The sequence below is a fragment of the Nicotiana sylvestris genome, chromosome 2 (assembly GCF_000393655.2).
Source record: "Nicotiana sylvestris chromosome 2, ASM39365v2, whole genome shotgun sequence".
NCBI classification, from domain to species: Eukaryota; Viridiplantae; Streptophyta; class Magnoliopsida; order Solanales; family Solanaceae; genus Nicotiana; species Nicotiana sylvestris.
Genome location: NC_091058.1, coordinates 115,229,030 through 115,242,610, shown reverse-complemented (window position 1 = coordinate 115,242,610; position 13,581 = coordinate 115,229,030).

Below are 13,581 nucleotides of genomic sequence, written 5' to 3'. Positions count from 1 at the left end.
CCCAAAGACAATTTTTCACTGCCAAATATACATATCCTGATTGATAACTACGCCAAGCATAGATTGCTTCGCGGGTTATCACCAGATTTGGATGGATGAAGAAGATGCAGAGAAGACAGCTTTTATTACGCCTTGGGGTGTATACTGTTACAAGATGATACCGTTCGGACTAAAGAATGCTGGAGCCACTTACATGAGGGCTATGCCAACCATCTTCCATTATATGATACAAAAGGAAATAAAGGTGTATGTGGACGACATCATTATCAAATCCAAGAGGGTCGCAGATCACATATCAGACTTGAGGAAATTCTTCGATAGGCTCAGGAGGTACAATTTGAAGTTAAACATTGCAAAGTGTGCGTTCGGGGTCCCCGCAGGAAAGTTACTGGGATTCATTGTCAGTTGCCAAGGGATCGAACTAGATCTGACTAAAGTCAAAGCTATTCAGGAGTTACCGCCACCTAAAAGCAAAAAGGACGTGATGAGCTTCCTGGGGCGGCTCAACTACATTAGCCGATTCATAGCACAGTCCACATTAATATGTGAACCCATCTTCAAGATGCCGAGGAAAGATGCCAAGACAAGTTAGACCGAGGATTGTCAGAAAGCTTTTGACAAGATCAAGGAATACTTGTGCACACCGCCAGTTTTGGTCCCGCCAGAACCAGGACGACCTTTGCTACTTTATCTATCCATGTTAGATGGAGCCTTCGGATGTGTTTTGGGACAACATGTTGAGACAAGAAGAAAGGAGCAAGCCCTATACTACCTGAGTAAGAAATTCACACCTTATGAAGCACGGTATTCTCTGCTCGAACGCACTTGCTGTGCTTTGACCTGGACAGCCCAGAAATTGAGGCATTGTTTTTATACCTACAATACATACCTCATATCTAGGATGGATCCTCTAAAGTACATATTTTAGAAACCCATGCCTATGAGGAAGTTAGCTAAATGGCAGATACTGCTGAGTGAGTTCGACATCGTCTATGTTACTCAAAAGGCAGTCAAGGGACAAGCATTTGCATATCACATCGCTGAAAATCCGGTGGGAGGAGAATACGAACCCTTGAAAACGTATTTTCCTGATGAAGAAGTATCATTTGTGGGAGAAGACATTACAGAATCATATGACGGTTGGAGGATGTTTTTTAACGGAGCCGCAAATTTCAAAGGAGTAGGCATTGGAGCAGTTTTGGTATCAGAAATGGGTCAGCATTATCCAGTATCTGCTAAACTCAGATTTCCCTGCACCAATAACATGGCAGAATATGAAGCCTGCATACTAGGGCTCAACATAGCAGTCTACATGAACATTTAGGAGTTGGTGGTGATCAGCGATTCAGATTTGTTTGTGCACCAGGTGCAAGGAGAATGGGCTACCAAGAATTCCAAGATATTGCCATATTTGCACCATGTGTAGGAATTGAAAAAGAGGTTCACGAAGATAGAATTCCGACATGTGCCCAGAATTCAGAATGAGTTCACCGACGCATTAGCCACTTTGTCATCAATGATACAACATCCAGATAAGAACTATATTATTCCCATTCAGGTGAGGATCCATAATTAGACGGCATATTGTGTTCATGTCGAGGAAGAAGCAGATGGAAAGCCTTGGTTACATGACATTAAGGAGTACTTATCAAAAGGAGAATACCATAAGCATGCAAATCACACTCAGAAACGCACGCTCCGGAGATTGTCAAATCATTTCTTCCACAGCGGAGGGAACTTGTATAGGAGAACTCCGGATTTGGGCTTACTAAGGTGTGTCGATGTAAAGGAAGCTTCTAAGCTACTTGAGGACGTGCATGCTGGGACCTGCAAGCCACACACGAATGGCTTCGCTCTGGCCAAGAAATTACTCAGGGCAGGTTACTTATGGATGACCATGGAGACTGATTGTATTCAGTATGTCCGCAAGTGCTTTCAATGTCAAGTACATGCCGACATGATAAAAGTGCCACCAAATGAGCTCAATGCAACAAGCTTACCTTGGTCATTCGCCGGCTGGGGAATGGATGTTATTGATCCGATTGAGCCCACAGCTTCAAACGGACACCGATTTATTCTGGTAGCTATTGATTACTTCACAAAATAGGTAGAAGCTGCATTTTACAAAGCTATAACCAAGAGAGTCGTCGTAGGTTTTGTTAAGGATCGTATTGTCTGTCGATTCAGAGTTCCTGAGTCCATTATTACTGACAACACTGCCACCCTCAATAGTGATTTGATGAAAGCTATATGTGAAATCTTCAAAATCAAGCACAATAATTCCACCGCCTACAGACCTCAGATGAATGGAGCCGTGGAAGTTGAAGAACATTAAGAAGATACTAAGGAAAATGGTAGAGAATCACAAATAGTGGCATGAGAAGTTACACTTTGCTCTGTTAGGGTACCGCACCATAGTTGCACGTCAACCGGGGTAACCCCCTACATGTTGGTTTATGGTACTAAGGCTGTCATCCCAGCTGAGGTAGAGATTCCTTCTCTAAGAATCATATAGGAAGCTGAACTCAGCGATACAGAATGGATAAGGAGCCGCTATGAACAACTGGATCTTATCGATGGAAAGAGAATGGACGCAGTATGTCACAACCAACTTTATCATAACAGAATGACCAGAGCCTTAAACAAAAGGGTCAAACCAAGATAGTTCGCACCAGGGCAGCTGGTATTGAAGAAGATTTTCCCACACCAAGATGAAGGCAAAGGGAAATTCTCTCCCAACTGGCAAGGTCCGTATATGGTTCATAGAGTACTAACAGGAGGAGCACTCATACTTGAAGATATGGATGGAGAGATCTGGCCAAAACCAATCAATTCAGACGCAGTCAAGAGATACTATGCCTAGATTATTTCACATTTCTTTTTCTGATGTAATTGAATTACGCTTGACCTGATTCCCATTTAAGAGGGGATATGTAGGCATCCTTATGGGTTCGGTCATATCATAATAAAATTTTCATTTCCCCCAAAATCAGAAACTAGGGCAGAATTTTGAGGAGGGTCCTCAAAATTCCGGAGCAAGTCCAGCCAGTGCCATCACATGCTAGGAAGTCAGTCATCAGTCAAGAACTGGGGCACAATTTTAAGAAGGATTCTCAAAATTTTGAAGAAGATTCAGCAAGGTCCGCCATCCGTAAATAGTTAGAAATCATCTACCAGCTGGGCAGAATTTTGAGGAGGACCCTCAAAATTCCAACATAAGAGAGTTGCAATGCCTTTGAATTGTGTCACAGTTGCTAGTTCATCAAAAGTTACTTGATATATCAATACGCTTCCAAAACAATCCTATTTTATCAATGAACACATATTTTTTGAAAATTCTATTTTTTTCATAACAGTCAGGTGCTACCTAGGGAAACTCGAAGGGGGCTTCCATGACGGAGCAAAGCAAGGCTGGCAAATGAAGCAAGAACCAACCTCCCCTCATGAGACTTACGATTTTTCTTTGAATGCAGGCACATTTGACGATAGCATTCATACACAAAGAAAATTCACCATCCATCCGGCCATTAGACTTTGAACCTATCCTAGCTAAGATATACTCTACCCTTATCTGCTATTTTCTCTTTGCATGAGTCTAATCTCTGACTCCACATCTGCATAAGTCTAATCCTTGACTCCACAAGTGCATGAGTCTAATCCTTGACTCCATATTTACATGAGTCTAAGCCCTGACTCTATATTTGCATGAGTCTAATCCTTGACTCCACATTTGCATGAGTCTAATCCTTGACTCCATATTTGCATGAGTCTAAGGCCTGACTCCATATTTGCATGAGTCTAATCTCTGACTCTACATTTGCATGAGACTAAGCCTTGTCTCTAATCTTGCGTGAGTCTAAGACCTGACTCCATATCTGCATAAGGCTAAGCATTGCCTTCCATTTGCATGGGACTAAGCCCTACCCCGAATCTTGCATGAGGTTAAGCTCTACCTCCATGTTTGCATAAGGCTAAGCATTGTCTTCCATTTGCATGAGACTAAGCCTTGTACCGAATCATGCATGAGGTTAAGCTCTACCTCCATATTTGCATATGGCTAAGCATTGCCTTCCATTTGCATAGGACAAAGCTCTGTCCCGAATCTTGCATGAGGTTAAGCTCTACCTCCATATTTGCATAAGGCTAAGCGCTACCTTCTCCTTGCATGAGAGCTTTGTCTCCATTCTTGCATGAGTCTAATCCATGACTCCATATTTCTATGAGGCTGATCCTTACCTCTATACCTACATGAGTCTAAGCCCTAACTCCATATTTGCATGAGTCTAATCCCGGACTCCATATTTGCATAAGGCTAAGCACCGCCTTCTCTCTGCATGAGTCTAAGCCCTGACTCCATATTTGCATAAGGCTGATCCTTGCCCCCATACATGTATGAGTCTAAGCCCTGACTCCATATTTGCATGAGTCTAATCCTTGCCTCTCCGTTTGCATAAGACTAATCCCTGCCTCCCCACTTGCACGAGACTAAACACTATCCCTCTTTGCACCAATATTGCTCTATTTTCTACTACTATCTACGTGCTTTTCAATCGGGCTAAGCTCTGCCCTCTACTTCGCAATACTAAACCTTGTCTTGTTACATCATATTATTGCCTATCATGGACTGAAATATTGCCAATTTGTCCAAAGGCGTCATAGTTTAAAGGCGTCATCCTCATAGACGGAAGACACCATGCCATGGCTTGAGGATCTCTTGAACTTGCATATCATTATTCAAAGGCATCATGGTTCGGAGGCACCATTTTTATGGCCCGAGAACATCATTTCATGGCCTGCGAATCCCTCACTAAACAATTCATTGCCTAGGACGTCATGGTCCAAGGACGTCATCTTTAACCATCCAAAGACAACCTTCATGGTCCAAAGGAAATTTGCATCATGTCTAAATTTTCGCAAATACGTTTGTAGCATCTGTTATCTGCAGGTAACCAGCAAATAACCGCTATCCTTGCAGGAGCGATCTCGCTCCAGTTCCCTACAACCGTCCCGAGCCTTAACCGCTCATCGTAGCTACTTTGACATCTCATGTCCGTTCTTACAATAATTGCATCGGCATACTCCGTAGGTGAATCCAGAACTACACAAGGCCTGATTCCTGTAAAACCAGGGATATGTAGGCAACTTGAAAATCGGAGCTCGGCCTCTGTCTTTCAAAACATCCCATCCGGTCAAAATTGGCCATCATTTCTTTACCCGAAATCTCTTTCATCCTTCCTGGATAAAGAGAGGCAGCTGTTGATACCCAATTTTTCCCTATGTATTTTAAATATGCATAAATACCTTCAAAATAACATATTTATATATAAGCATGCACAAGGTTTTTATATTTTTTTCCATAATTTTAAGGGTTTAAGTTGATTTATTTTTTCCCCTTTTATTCATAAAATTCCCAATAATTATTTCCGAAATTATTGTTATGATAATTTATTTATTTGATTTCTATACTTATGCCAAAATATGGCTAATATAATTTTCATGCATTTTTATAATTACATTTAGTATTTTTAAGCTAAATTGCATATAATTGCAATGTTAGCGCATTTTAAGATATAATTATATTTTATATGCATAAAAATGGTCCCTATATTTTTAAAATGTTAATTATATATTTTAAATCATTTTAGAACCTTGAATTATTTTCCAGAAATTACTTATTATTTATTAAAATTAAAATAGGAAAAATTGGCTATTTAAATAATAGCCAGATTTGGCTTTCAACTGTAGCCCAAATCGGACCCCTCCCCAGCCCAATTTTCTATTAAATAACCTAACCCAGACCCTATAAAACCTTACCCAAACCCGGAACCCACCTACCCGGCTAAATCCTGACCGTTGATCTCCTAGATCAACGGTCTGCACACACCCTTTCCTTTTTAATTCCTAAACGACCCCCTAACCCTACTTATTTCCAAACCCCCGCTGCCTTCAGATGCTCTCATCTCTCTTCTCTCTCAACCTAACCCTAATCGTTCTTCAACCACTGCCTTCTCCAGTCATCTCCGACGACTACCTTTCAACCCCAAGCCTCTAATGGTCACTCCACCGCCTTGCTCATCATCTCTAAGGCCTTCAAGGGTCCTGGGCCATGCCGATTTGGATCTAGGGTTTCTGTTTTTGTTACTCATGGCTTCTCCGATGTGATTTTGGGCAAAGTCACACCTTATATGTTACGATCGATGAAGTTTACAACAGGTTCTTTCGATTTCTATTTGGGTTTCCTTTGAAACCCTAACTCTCGTCTGAATCTCTCAGATCTGTGCTATTTTTATGCTCTAAGTCTGTTTCTTCCTATGTTTTGCACTATTCTCGAACGTCTTCTGAAAGATCCTCAACTTCAAATCATTTTACTTTCTTTAAAAAAATTAGGGTTCCTCGGAGTTTCTTTTACACTTGTTTTAACTGATTTTCTTTATGATTAAACCTCTTTCCTTGCTAGTTTTGACTGATCTTATGTTCCTACTGCTTTTTAACTCGACTCTGTTAAAAAGCCCTAATTTTTAAGACCTTCTTTGTTTTGTTTTGCGTGTTAGCATGATTACTTGATCTTGTTAAAGTTTCTACTGGTTACTATGCTTTGAATGGGTTTTTCTACTGAGTTTGTAGCTTATTTGTATCACCTCCGTGTGATTGTTATTCATCTCTTGCTTTCTTCTGTCGATATGGCTGACTTTACCTGTTTGCTACGTTTGTTCATTCTTCTCTATTTATATATTGCAATGTAGAATCATAACCCTCTCTTGATTTTATTCTGATTTCTTTAATTGATGGTTTGATTGCAAGATTTTCTTTCAAAACCCTAAAGTTCTACTCGTCTATTTAAATTGACTGATTTCATTTCCTTATTTGCTGTGGTACTTCATTCTTACTGAATCTTTTCCTTAATTGGTATATTCTGTACTTAGACTCAATCATATGCTCTATACTTTTACTACCCCTTATATGGTAAAATCAGTCTTTCTCAACTAATTTTCTTTCCTTGATTATCTCTGTTGGTATCCGTTTAAGCTGTGATTCCTTGATTAAAGGGGAGTACTTGTATTAATTGAATTCTAATTGTGATTACTTCTATAATTGTGCTGAACCTTTACTTGTTACCTTATTTTCTGCCTATTTTCAAAACTATAAATATCCTAAGTTTTTCATTGACACACACAAACATTTTGGTTGTCAAAAACTACATCTCTTACTAAAATCTCTGCTCTCCCCTCTCTCTTGTGCTATTTGCTGCTATTAGCCGGCTGCAAGCCAAGGCAAATCATCTGTGCTCACTTGTTCTTTCATTCTGCTTACTTCTCTCTTCACTGGTATGTCCTAGTTTTAATTTAAAGCCTCAACAACAACATGCTTCTCTTATTGTTTCAGTTTCTCTTATTTCTAGTCTGCTTTTACTTATGGTTCTGTTGTGAAACTTGTAGTTAAGTTACATTATCAGCATGTTATTATGTCTCCCCTTCCCTTTAGTTTAATGTATTCCCTTATGTGTGTTTCAAATCATGCCTTGTCAATTGTCTTTTACTTACTATGTACTTACCATCTTATGAATCCCAAATCCCTATCCCCCTCTATGTGTGTGTGTCCTCCGTGACTGGTTTGTGATTATGCCAGTGTCAACTATTTTTGAGCATATCTAAACCAGTCCTAAGACCCTTGTTGGGTTATGTGTTTGCAGTCAAATGTCTGTGTATCACAAACCCCTTGACCCCTGTGTAACTACTTAATTCATTTGGATTCCGTAAACTAGCTGTGTGTGATCCTATCTTAAGGTGTTTAAGCTTTGTTTACTACTCCAACCTCTTTTTAAACAATCTCTGTTGCTTTACTAATTGCTTTCAAAACAGACTTTCTAATCTAGTCTTTAATAAACCTCTTTTAACTTGTGTCCTGCACTTTCACTTCACTCTTAATCAATAAGTTCTGCCCCCTCTAGTATGTGTACTGCCTTGGTATCCTCTTGAAAGCCCTCTGAACTCTGGCATAGTGAGGTTGGCCTTTCCACAATGCACTGGTTCAATGCTTGTTTGCTAAGTCTAGGTGTAAGCATTGCCCGGGGTCCTGTAGACCCTTATGGAACTTTGATGCACCTAGACTCTGATTTATCTATGGAATTGAGGCTTGTAAGACCATTGGAGGCTTTGGGAAACTTGGGCCTAATTGCAGGCTCCCTATAGAATAGCTTCTTGATTTTATATTTCTACTTATGTAATTCATTCATTGGCTTATAATAAGTTGTAAACAGATATTTGGGGTATTTAGTAAAAGGGTGGGTAGATGTATACTTTAAAGGGTAATACGGGTATAAATCCTGCACTTAGGACATTATTTTTAAAAGTCTGACTGCTTGCATAAGTAGAAAAAATGCTCATAGATTTGCTTTTTTTTGAATCTATTTGATTTGCATAGTAAAAATCATGCCTATAGGATCTCACTTCTAATTTCATTTGCACAATAATCATATTTATAAGGTTCTGCATTCTGTCATGTTAGATAACATGTTTATAGGTTCCAAACCATTATGTCTTAAATCAGTAGATGCCATACCTATAGGACTCAACTCCAATTCGGTTCTAATAAGTCTTTCTGTAGGTTGCTGCAAATAGACTAAAATCAATAATACATCTAGATATCATGCCTATAGGGATCTCTACTCGCAATTCTATCTGATAATTTAATTAGCCTAATAAATCAACTTCATTACGCCTAGTTCATTTTCAAAACTGGTCTTATTAAGTGTCAAACATTTCCTGAAACAAGTTCTTTCAAAATTGCTTTAATCTCATTAGATATCATGCCTATAGGTATTAAAGGAGTCTATTTCGAAAAACGTATTTGTTTCTACATTAACATAGATGCCAGTATACTGCATATAGGCAAGCCTTAGGGCATTTTCAAAACTGCATTTTCCTGAAGCTGTCTCTGTCGCTTAGCGTTTCTGATTCACACAGGCTTTTAAAAGGGAGTCCTTAGGCAACTACTAGGCTATAACTTTCGGGTATAAAAGTTTTTGTTTGTTTATGCATATTCACTTAGATATCCTGCATTAGGACATTAATTAATAAAGACCTTAATTGTGTTTGAGTCATCTTTGCTTGTATGTTTACTTGAGGAGGAAACTGTGAGCCTCTTATTTGCTCACATAATGTGTGAAAGTCCTAAATGTTTTGACTGTCGCTTTAGAGTTTTTGCCTTTCTAAATGTTAGGGGTACGTCCAAAACTACCTATAGGTAGAGGTCCTAACCCCCTCCGGGACCATTAGGAAGGGACGGGTAGTACCACGCAATAGGAATCAGTGACCAAACACTCACTTTGCATGACCAATAAGGGGATGGGAAGGGTAGACATGAGATATGATAACTACGCATTAATGTCACGTGTAGCCCCTCATTGAGGAGTGTTTACCGGAAATTACGTGGGGTGATCCTATAGGATGAACAACCTAGGACCCCTTTTTACCAAATCATCTCTCTCTGTTTAAGCTTGTTCAAACCTTTATCTTGCCACTTGAGTTATCTAACGTGCTTTACTTGCAACTTATTTGATTCAACTATTTATATGGACTAATTTGTAAATATAAGTTCGGCCAGGACCCATAGTTGTGGACTAAGAGGGGTGCCTAACACTTTCCCCTCGAGGTTACTTCGAGCCCTTACCTTAATCTCTGGTAATGCAAACCAACTCAGAGTTCATGGCTCTAGGTGCCCTAACTGTAAGGCCCCGTGAAAATTTCTACTCAAAATCCGAAAGCTCGTAGTGTCAAGTTAGGTATATGTCCATTAAAAAGTTAAGGAACAATGTTTTCCAGAAAAGCACATTTTTGCGGTCCATTATGCGATCGCAGAATAGGTATGCAGACCGCATAGTCGCCGTATAGTCAGGCAGTTTATGGTTAATTTGAGGTAAACTATGCGACCAATTATGCGATCACAAAATTGATCATTGCCTACTCCGCACCACTAAAAAGTAGGAAGAGAGAGTCGCAATAGCTTTTACCCGATTTGTGGGTCGGGATCGATTTCCATAGGGAGCTAGGAATGGAGTCGAGTATCTATTTAGATTGGAATTGTGTAGTTGTTCCAAATATCACTTCCAATCATTTTTGGTTTTTCTTTAACAAACTACTATTATCAACTACTAATTATAAATGCAACTAGATTATGCTAAACGAGAATTGCTAAAAGTTGTATCTAATGGATAAAAAAAGGCACTAGGTAGTGGCATCCTCCTAGGTGGCCAATTGACGGGTAATTGCTTCTAAGGCATGATTGATATGATTGGGGAAATATGCTATAACCGCTGCACGATTTTACCTACTCTCACACCTCTCGGTAGAGAGAGTGATTTTTCCCAATTGACACTCTCAAGACCAAATGGGTAGGTAATTTTGCTCAAGCAACTAGGGTTCAAGTCGGGTAATTACTCTCTCGAGGTTTAACCCTTTAATTGGGACTATCAATTCTCTTGAGTCCATCCCAATTCCTTGTTGGGTCAATTTTAGAGACATAGGCTCTCTTTTTCAAGAAGAGCCAAGTCAACTTAGCACAAACCAGTGTTTGCAACCACCAATTCATAGATTAAACCATAAAATTGACCCAAATAACAAACACCCATAGGTTATCTAACCTTAAATCACAACACCTATCAATTACCCACACTAGGGTTGAGCCAAAAACCTAGCTAATGGGTTTAGCTACTCATGCTTGAAGAGAAAAATAGAGAAATAGATGAAGATAAAGACATATTAATTAATTGCTAACGTAGATACAAAGATTCAATGATAAAAACTAAGTAAAAATGCCTAAAATAGCTACAGATGGTCTTCTCACGAGCGCAGCTCTGTTCAGAAAATAGTTGATGCCCTAAAAATGGTAAAAAGGTTCTATTTATACTAATCTGGAAAAATTATACCAAAATGCGCTTGCGGGGTCAGTGCAGACCGCACAAAATGGTGTGTGGCCGCACTAGGCTCTTGACTCTGAAATTTTAACTCTCTGAAACCAGGCTCCACGGACCGCATAGAATGGACCGCGACCGCAGAGGTTTCCAATGCGGTTCGCGCAGAATGGACTGCGGACCGCACAGGCTTGAACGTTGGCACTTGACATCTCTCTGAAGTTTGCTTCTGCGGACCGCGTAAAATGGTTGTGCGGACCGCAATGTCTTTTGTGCGGACTGCACAATATTTATTGCGGCCGCACTGCTTTGATGCCTTCAAATTCAGCTCTTTGAATCTCCCTAGTGTAGACCGCACAAAGTGTAGTGCGGCCGTACTAGGCCTGTTTGTCCTGAGTTGTCTTGTCTTTGGTACTTGTACAGGTTTCACTCATTTTAACCCGATCTTTGACGTCTCGTCACTTTGTTGATCAAACCTGCAATCAAGCACAACTTATGAGCCTTTTGGGACTATTTTGTAAGAATTTATAATCAAAGCGTAAGCAAGAAGGAGCATGAAACACGTCAAAATCCCTAGTTATCAACTCCCCCAAACTTAAGTTGTTGCTTGTCCTCAAGTAAACAAAATAAGACCCACCCCTTAAGGGAAAATCCAAGAAGTTTCATATATCCTAAAGTAACCTCAACTAGCATCAATTGGAACTAACAATTGCCCTCAATACAAATGAATTATTAACAACATTTAACCTTTGAAAAACCATGGATCAAGTGTGACACAAAAGCATCAAGAGTTGACTCATTACATCAAAGAAATCTATCAACTACTTTGGTCATTGTGGAACCCAAACTCACACATCCTCAACTCTCCATAAGCAAATCTCACCTTTTAGAATATTGGCACACAAACCAAGGTTAATGGGAATTCACTCATCTCTCTCAAGAAAAGGTCACTAGTCCGGCTCTAAGTACCATATGCTTGCCCTTTATGTAAGTATCCACTAATGTAAGCTTTATTCAACTCAAGATCATATAAGGCTTTTGTGGAGTTATTGTGAAGGCTTTTGGTTCGGGGTAGGAAATGTTTTGATCTAAGTGGGTTCTATCTTCCCTTAAGCACTTCTTTTGATTTATTTGGCACACATTCTTTTGACTCTTTGAGTTATCTCACTTCTTTCTAAGGGGCTAGAGAGGTACATTGTCACTCTTTCTTGTGCAATTCAAACATCTTCTCCTTTTTCAACTTTCCACACCTTTCTTTATTTTGCTTTTCTTGAATACCTTTTTATTATTTTTTACATTGAGCATTATCTTTTGTCTTTTGCTTTTCTTTCTTTTTCATTGCCTTTCCTTTTCTTCATTTTTGTGCCTTTTACCACTTTGTTGTCATTCCTCGTCTCTCCCCCCAAACTTATACTTTTGCCATGTGCTCAAGAAAAGATCAGGTGCCAAGAGAGGGTATCTTTTAGAATAGGTATAGGCTTGTATCATGGTTCTTGAAAGAAACAGGTCTAAGGCTCAAAAGGGTTAACTAGGGATCATATCATTGGTAGGCTATGGAATTGTTTAAACTATCATTTGGATCAAGGAGAGCCTATAATCACGTCTCAAGTCAAAATTCACTTAGGATTTCACCTTAACAAACATTCGGGGCAAGTTCTAGACCAATGGCTCGGGACTTGGATTTGCAATTCAATTACTCACCACACAAGATAAAGGATCGCTAAAGACATAGAGTCGGGGGCCTACAACGACCTTAGATATGATTTGAGCACACAATGGTCCTAAAAAAACACTTGATGATTATCGGTCAATACAAGAGTCTCAAGGTCACGACTTTCATCATCCTAAACACAACATTTTGTCTTTGACCATGGGATCAAAGGCAAATGTGCTAGGCTCAAGTGAAGTTTTGCTTGAGGTATCCTTAATTATAAACTACTAAAAACAAAAAACAAAAATAGACTCAAACCCTTAAGAAGGTTGTGACGCCATCCATCATTGGGAAGAGCCACCCGATTCACACAACACTCCACCTTTGGAAAGAACCGTGGCATTAAGAAAACCAAAGGCTTATTGATAACGTCCAAAACAAAACAAAAAGCTGCGAACATAAATAAGAAGCTAAAAACGGAAAATGTTTGCGAAGATAGAACGAATATATACAATAGGGGATTTGAATATACAACGGGGATGAATATATACAATGATGTAACTTTATATACATACCCAAATAAAGATGAAAAATGCGATAAAAGTAACTAAATATCAAATTATATACAGACCAAATGTGAAAATCTAGAAAGCATAAAATGAATCAATATATACAGTCATCCCAAAAATGTAGGGCGCACCCCCTCAAATAAAAGATGGCATTGTCCCCAATGCCAACTAATCCAAATAAGCATCATAAAAAATAATAGAAAAAAGGATATGAAGACCCCCTAAGTCGTGTTTGTCTGCATATGCTCATGGGTGGTCCTTGGGTCCTCCGTGTGCTTGGGAACCTCAGACTGGTTCCCGGTGGTTTGCTCTGCTGCTACTGGGACCTAGGCCTGGACCTCGACAGGCTGTGGAACTGGTACATCCTGTGGCTGACTAGAGGAAGCCTCCGGTGGGTCCGCCAACTGGATGATGGCATCATCTGCTCTAGGGTTCTTCCTCCTCTTAGGAGG